Source organism: Otolemur garnettii, unplaced genomic scaffold (genome assembly GCF_000181295.1).
Source record: "Otolemur garnettii isolate 467f Iridium unplaced genomic scaffold, OtoGar3 scaffold00060, whole genome shotgun sequence".
NCBI classification, from domain to species: Eukaryota; Metazoa; Chordata; class Mammalia; order Primates; family Galagidae; genus Otolemur; species Otolemur garnettii.
In genome coordinates, this window is record NW_003852455.1 from 40,826 (window position 1) to 47,998 (window position 7,173).

General features: G+C 46.5%; 1 long non-coding RNA gene across 1 annotated transcript in view; it reads right to left on the minus strand.

Moving 5' to 3' along the window:
• Nucleotides 1-6,416, minus strand: part of LOC111726291 — a 9,759-nt gene extending 3,343 nt beyond the window's left edge. Inside the window, exon 1 of the long non-coding RNA XR_002774097.1 lies at nt 6,357-6,416. This is a non-coding gene — a long non-coding RNA (uncharacterized LOC111726291). The remainder of the gene's footprint in view (nt 1-6,356) is intronic.
• Nucleotides 6,417-7,173: the final 757 nt, after the last annotated feature.

The window sequence follows — 7,173 nt, forward strand, 5'->3', positions numbered from 1 at the left end:
AATAAATAAATAAAATAAAATAAATCCCTAAGCTTTAAGCCAATATGCAATAGATCACATTCTTGGAAACACAATCTTTCCCCTTCTGGTATAAAGGCTTTATCATTACCCCTGCACAAAAACGGTACAAACCCAACCGCTAGAGCCAGACCACAAGGCTCCACCCTGAACCAATTTGAATCACCCTTTTCTAGGAAAAAACAGCCTAGAAGTTTAACTCATCTGAACCAGCCAATGCTTAAGTTTCCTAGTTTTAAGTTAATTTTAAGGCTAAAGTGATAATACATTTAAATAAATGATCTAAATAATTTAGAAACAGTTATTAATAGAACATGTAATTATTGGTATCTCTAACTAAAATCCAAGTAGTATTTTGCTAAGACAACATGTAATCTGTCAATTCCCAGACCCAAATTTAGACTAAAACCTAACAGAAATCTGGTCACAGTGACTCACACCTATAATCCCAGCACTCTGAGAGGCCTAGGCGGGTGGATTGCCTGAGCACACAAGTTAGAGACCAGCCTGAGCGAGAGCAAGACCTTGTCTCTAAAAATAGCCCATACTATGGCAGGTGCCTGTAGTTCCAGCAAGAAAATCGCTTAAGCCCAAGAATTTGAGGTTGTTGTGAGCTGTGATGTCACAGACCCTCTACCAAGGGTGACAAAGTGAGACTGTCTCAAAAAAAAAAAAAAAAGAAAAAAGAAAAAAGAAAAAAAGAAATTAAGTCAAAGAAAAATTATAACCCAAGCAATATGCATTTTTAACCTCACCATGTAGCCCCACATCCATGTGGACCACAATAGCTCTATGACAGCCATAAAAGTCACTTCTGAAGTTTTATACATGAAATTTGAGTCATTCTTTCAAAATGACTCACACTAAGCTTTTTATTTAAAGGAACCCCCATAATAAACTATTTTTCCAACTAAAAATAACTCCAATCTATATGCTCTGAAAGTGTGAGGTAGACTTTTTTAGATAGTCTCCTTTATCATCCTTGGTAGAGTGCCATGACATCACAGCTCACAGCAACCTCAAACTCTTGGGCTTAAGTGATTCTCTTGCCTTGGGCTCCCAAGTACCTGGACTAATGGCGCCCACCACACACCCTGCTATTTGTTGCAGTTGTCATTGTTTTGCAGGCCCAGGCCAGGTTCGAACCTGCCTGTGTGGTATATGTAGCCAGCGCCCTAACCACTGAGCTATGAGCGCTGAGCATGCACCAGATTGTTTTACTGCAGCTCAATTTACAGTCTCTAAGATATGGAATCAACCCAAGAATGGAATAATAAACCGAGATATGTATATACCACACAATACTATACACTTTTTGTATTAACCTGGACAGCGTTGGAGATAACTCTCTTTAGTAAAATTATTACAAAAATGGAACAGCAAATGTCTAAGGTAGTCAGTACTAATATGAAGACAGATAATGAACTAATACATGCCCACAAGAGAAAAACTCAATTCAAATTGAGGGAGGGAGGAGGAAGAATGGAGGAAAGGGGGAAATACTGGACAAAAAGGTAAGCACATAATACATACCTACATATGGACTTTACCTAACAAAGGAAAACATGGTAACCTAATTGCCTATGCCCTCATATTAATCTGAAATTTTAAAAAAGGAAAAAATTTGGGGCACACACTGATTAAGGCACTGGCCATATACACCAAGGCTGGTGGGTTCAAACCCACCCCAGGCCAGCTAAGCAATGACAACCGCAACAGAAAAATAACCAGGTGTTGTGGTGGGCCTCTATAGTCCCAGCTACTTGGGAGGCTGAGGCAAGTGAATCACTTAAGCCCAAGAATTTGCTGAGGTTGCTGTGAGCTGTTACGCCATGGCATTCTACCTAGGGTGATAGTTTGAGACTGTCTCAAAAAAATATATATATAAATATTTAAAAAAAAAAAAAAAAGGCTTGGCGCCTGTAGCTGAGGCAAGAGAATTGCTTAAGCCCAGGAGTTGGAAGTTGCAGTGATGCCACAGCACTCTACCCAGGGCGACAGCTTGAGGCTGTCTCAAAAAAAACAGAAAGAAAGAAATTGGGTGGCACTTGTGGCTCAGTGGCTAGGGCACCGGCCCCATATACCAAGGGTGGTGGGTAGCGGGTTCAAATCCAGTCCCAGTCAAACAGCAACAAAAAAATAGCCAGGCATTGTGGCAGGTGCCTGTAGTCTCTGGAGGCTGAGGGCTGAGGCAAGAGAATCTAAGCCCAGGAATTGGAGGTTGCTGTGAGGTGTGACACTACAGCGCTCTACAGAGGATGATAAAGTAACACTGTCAAGAAAGAAAGAAAGAAAGAAATTGTCCAACTTGAAGGTCAAGACCACTTGAAGTCACTGCAAGTCTATATGCCATGTTTATCTGGGAAAGCAGACAGATGGCACCTACACAAAGAATTTCCAAAAGCCCTCCGAGGGCCATTTTATTTATTTATATTTTGGAGATAGTCTCATCTGGTGTCATAGCTCATAGCAACCTCAAACTCTTGTGCTCCAGAGTTTGTCTTCCATCAGCATCCCAAGCAGCTGGGACTACAGGCACCCACTATAACACCCCACTATTTTTTTTTTTTTACTTGAGAGATAGGGTCTCACTCTTACTCAGGCTGGTCTCAACTACTGAGCTCAGGCAATGCACCCACCTCAGCCTTCCAGAGTACTAGAATTATAGGCATGAGACACTACACCTGGCCCAGAGGATCATTTTAACTTACTGGCTGGGTATGGTGGCTCACACCTGTAATCCTAGTACTGAGAGGTGGCGGTGGGTTGATTGCTTGTGCTCACCAGTTGAAGACCAGCCTGAGCATAAAAGGGAGTACTCAACTAAAAATAGAAAAAAGAGGATCGCTTGAACCCAAGAATTAGAGGTCACTGTGAGCTATGACATTACAGCACTCTACCCAGGGTTAAAGCTTGAGACTCTATCTCAAAAAATAAATAAAATAAAGTTGCTTTTGAGCAGCGCCTGTTGCTCAGTGGGTAGGGTGCTGGCCCCATCTACAGACAGCAGGTTCGAACCTGGCCCTGGCCAAACTGCAACATAAAATAGCTGGGCACTGTGGCAGGCACCTATAGTCCCAGCTACTCAGGAGGCTGAGGCGAGAGAATTGCCTACGCCCAGGAGCTGGAGGTTGCTGTGAGCTGTGATGTCACAGCACTCTACCGAGGGTGATAAAGTGAGACTGTCTCTAAAAACAAAGAATTTAAAAAAAAAGATAAGTAGCTTGGGTGGCACCTGTGGCTCAAGGAGTAGGGTGCCATACCCATATACCAGGGGTGGTGAGTTCGAGTCCAGCCCCGGCCAAGACTGCAAGAAAGAAAGAAAGAAAGAAAGAAAGAAAGAAAGAAAGCAAGCAAGCAAGCAAGCTGTAGTAGCTTTCTTTCGCTATTTTATTAAGGGTTAGCTGGAACTTTGCTCCATTATAGGTAAACACACTATCAGAGGCAAATAAACACCTTGCTTCAGGGGAGAGTCAGCCACACAGATCTTCCCTATCCAATAATCTTCAGCACAGGCTAGGGTGCACTCTTGCTCTATCCATTCTTGTTTTGAGGGAAGCAAGCATCAATGCTGAGAATAAGTCTATACAACAAGGATATGTCTCCTGCTAAATGGTAGGCAAGAACCTGAGGCCCGTGGACAGTTCACTGATTGCTTTTTGAAGTGAAACTTCCCTAAGGCAACTGTTAATAAAATGACTACAGCCCTGGGGCAGGGGCAGTGGCCTCACGCCTGTAATCCCAGGATGAGGCCAGTGGATTGCTTGAGCTCAGGAGTTCAAGACCAGCCTAAGCAAGAGGATACCCCAGTCTCTTAAAAAAAAAAAAAAAAATTCCTGTCTCTATAAAAAAAGAAAATAGCTGGGCATTGTGGTACGCGCCTGCAGTCTGAGCTACATGGGAGGCTGAGGCAAGAGATTGAGGTTGCCATGAGCTCTGAGGGCAACATAATAAGACTGTCTCAAAAAAAAAAAAAAAAAAAAAAGACTATGGCCCTGGCTTACTTCAGTTTCAGCTGTGTGAAAGATACTGAGTTAGAGGCAACCAGCTAAACTGTGCCCAGTTTACTGACCCATAGAATGTGTAACATAAGAATGTGGTGTTGTATTAGTCCACAAAGCTTTGGTGTAATTTGCTATGAGCTAATAATGATTAACAATTACCTGATGAACTATGCATTAAAACTTAACTTACAAAAGGCTAGGTTCACAGCCACCATGACTTAAAAAAAATTCAAGCTCAGCGCCTGTGGCTCAAGCAGCTAAGGCGCCAGCCACATACACCTGAGCTGGCAGGTTCAAATCCAGCCCCAGCCTGCCAAACAACAATGAGGGATGTAACCAAAAAATAGACAGGTGTTGTGGTGGGCGCCCATAGTCCCAGCTACTTGGGAGGCAGAGGCAGGAGAATCGCTTGAGCCCAGGAGTTGGAGGTTGCTGTGAGCTGGGGACAGCTTGAGGCTCTGTCTCAAAAACAAAAAAAAAAAGAAAGAAAAAAAATTCAGAAAGTTTCACTGTTACCCTGAGTAGAGTGCCCTGGTGCCATCATAGCTCACAGGAACCTCAAAATCTTGGGCTCAAGAGATCCTCTTGCCTCAACCTCTCGAGTAGCTGGGACTACAAGTCCCATGGAAGACTATTTAAAGGGTACCCTCTGTTATCAATGACAATTATTAAATTATTTTGTGAAACATCTTATAATCCAAAACGGGGGTGGGGGGGGGGCCCCCGCAGGCCTCACAAGTACTTTATAGCACCTAAGCTTAGTTTTCACAGTAGATAACTTGTGGAAACCTGCATAAATGTCCTTGTCAATAAGATCAAATTCTACAGTTCAGAGACAATTGAATAAAGCATCTAGTATTCCAAGCTTAAAGCTATCAAGTAGCCAGATGCGTATTTCTAATAGCACATTCGTTCCTACTTTTATCTTAAAAAAAGAAAGAAAGAAAGGCTCGGCGCAAGCGACTGAGGCGCCAGCCACATACACCGAAGCTGGTGGGCTCGAATCCAGCCTGGGACCGCCGAACAATGACGGCTGCAGCCAAAAAACAAACAAACAAACAAACAAAAAAAGTCACGCGTTGTGGCAGGCGCCTGTGGTCCCAGCTAATTGTGAGGCGAAGGCAGGAGATGCGCTTGAGCCCACGAGTTGGAGGGTGCTGTGAGATGTTATGCCACAGCACTCTCTCACTCAACCCAGGGCGAAAGCTTGAGGCTGTCTCCAAAAAAAAAAAAAGCAGCAATCAAATGCCCTGGATAAATTTGGCACCCAAGGTCACTAGAAAGAGTGGGCAAAAATGAGTGGGCTGCGTTGAAACCGTAATGTGTAAACCAAAAAAGCTAAATTACAGAATGTTTTCCTATCCTTAAAAACTGGAACTGTCCAACAGAAGCGAGACACAGGCATCTACCGCGCTCATCAATACCGCACAACCTCTAGCCTTTGACTATACCCCTAACTTCCAAATACGTTATCTTTTACTAATCAGCCTTCATTGTACTGGCACCCCTCTTGCAGTAGGGACTGCTAGCAAAATTCTTAACGTGAAAACCTGCACCGTTTAGTTGGATTCTGCTTGGGAAAACAGAATACACAAGGCCCATAGGCAGAGAGCCTAGTAAGAAAGATACGGTTGTACTGGAGTTCAAATGTACCCTTTACAGAAATCCTCATCTAAATACCCGTAACACGCTCATAACTATGGAGGTCAGCTTTGTCCTGTCAGCAGTGAGGCCAGGGCCCGCCCGGACCCCGAGGAAGACCATGGTTATCAACTCAAGGTCACCCATGGACCCGACAGTCGTCCCGACTTCCTGGAGAGCCACGTGCTCGCGGCGCTGCAGGCGAGTACTGCTGCAGCACCGCCGCACCAGCGATCTCACGCTAGCAGCCTATATGGCCAGGGACTTTCAAGGGCGAGCTAGTGAGGAACAGAGATCGCCATGGACAAGAGGAGCCGAAGAATGGCGAGGCGGAGAGCGACAGTGCGGTACACCTCATTTCGCCCAGAGAGCTCTACTAGACAATCCACTCCACGCTCCGCGACCGAGACGGGCACAAAAAGGCAAGGGAGGGCAGGGAAGGGACGCGCCTCTCCTTACCACAGCTCCAACCCCAGCACCTGCAAGCCCGCTATTCGCGCTGCCGCAGCGCCTTCCCCACAGGCTCGCTGGCCTTGTTCCATCCCGCGCGCCGCCCCACCCTCTCGAGCCGCAGCAGCCTCCCCGCCACCCCTGCTGCTTCAAAGGCTGCTGGACAGCACCGGGGCGAACAATCCAATCGGCCGCGCACGCGGCAGGGAAGACTTTGAGCTCCAGCAGCTGCATGTCACTCACCCAAGCACCCTCTAAGTCCGCCACTGCACAGACTACCGAGCGCGATCCCGACGCTCTCTCAGGGGATGGCTGCCCCCAACCGGCAGTTTATAGTCTGGTCCCGCCCCCTCCCGACTCCCCCCCTCAGGGCTTGCGTCACTTCCTGCAGCACGTACACCTAAAGAGGTGTACTAACTGTGAGGACGCCTGGGACGAAGGGTGCGCGCGCACCCGGCCCTGGCCCTCCCCCGAGAGCGCGCGGGGCGCGGTGGGATCGCAGAGAAAAGGCGCCAAGATAGCAGGTGGTTGGAAGAGTTACACGGTTGGCAAACCGACTTCTGCTTTAGTACCCTCCTTCGCACTGACAGCCTGGAGCCCTCGACCTAACCTTGAACAACCTCCAGTCCCTGCTGTGCAATGTCAAATGGGTTAGCATGGATACCTAAATGTTGAATACTTAACAGTGAGATAATTCCTTTAAGTGAATGTCTGGGGTGGAATATTATTAGATAGCCACTAAGTCATACAGTGCATATGTATTTTGCAGCCTCAGAAATATTTTAGCAGGCTCGGCGCCTGTGGCTCAAGTGGCTAAGGCGCCAGCCACGTACACCTAAGGTGGCGGATTCGAATCCAGCCCGGGCCCACCAAACAACAATGCCGCCAGCAACCAAAAAATAGCTGGGCGTTGTGGCGGGCGCCTGTTGTCCCAGCTACTTGGGAGGTAGAGGCAGGAGACTCGCTTAAGCCCAGGAGTTAGAGGTTGCTGTGAGCTGCGATGCTATGGTACTCTACCCAGGGTGACAGCTTGAGGCTCTGTCTCAACAAAAAAAAAAAA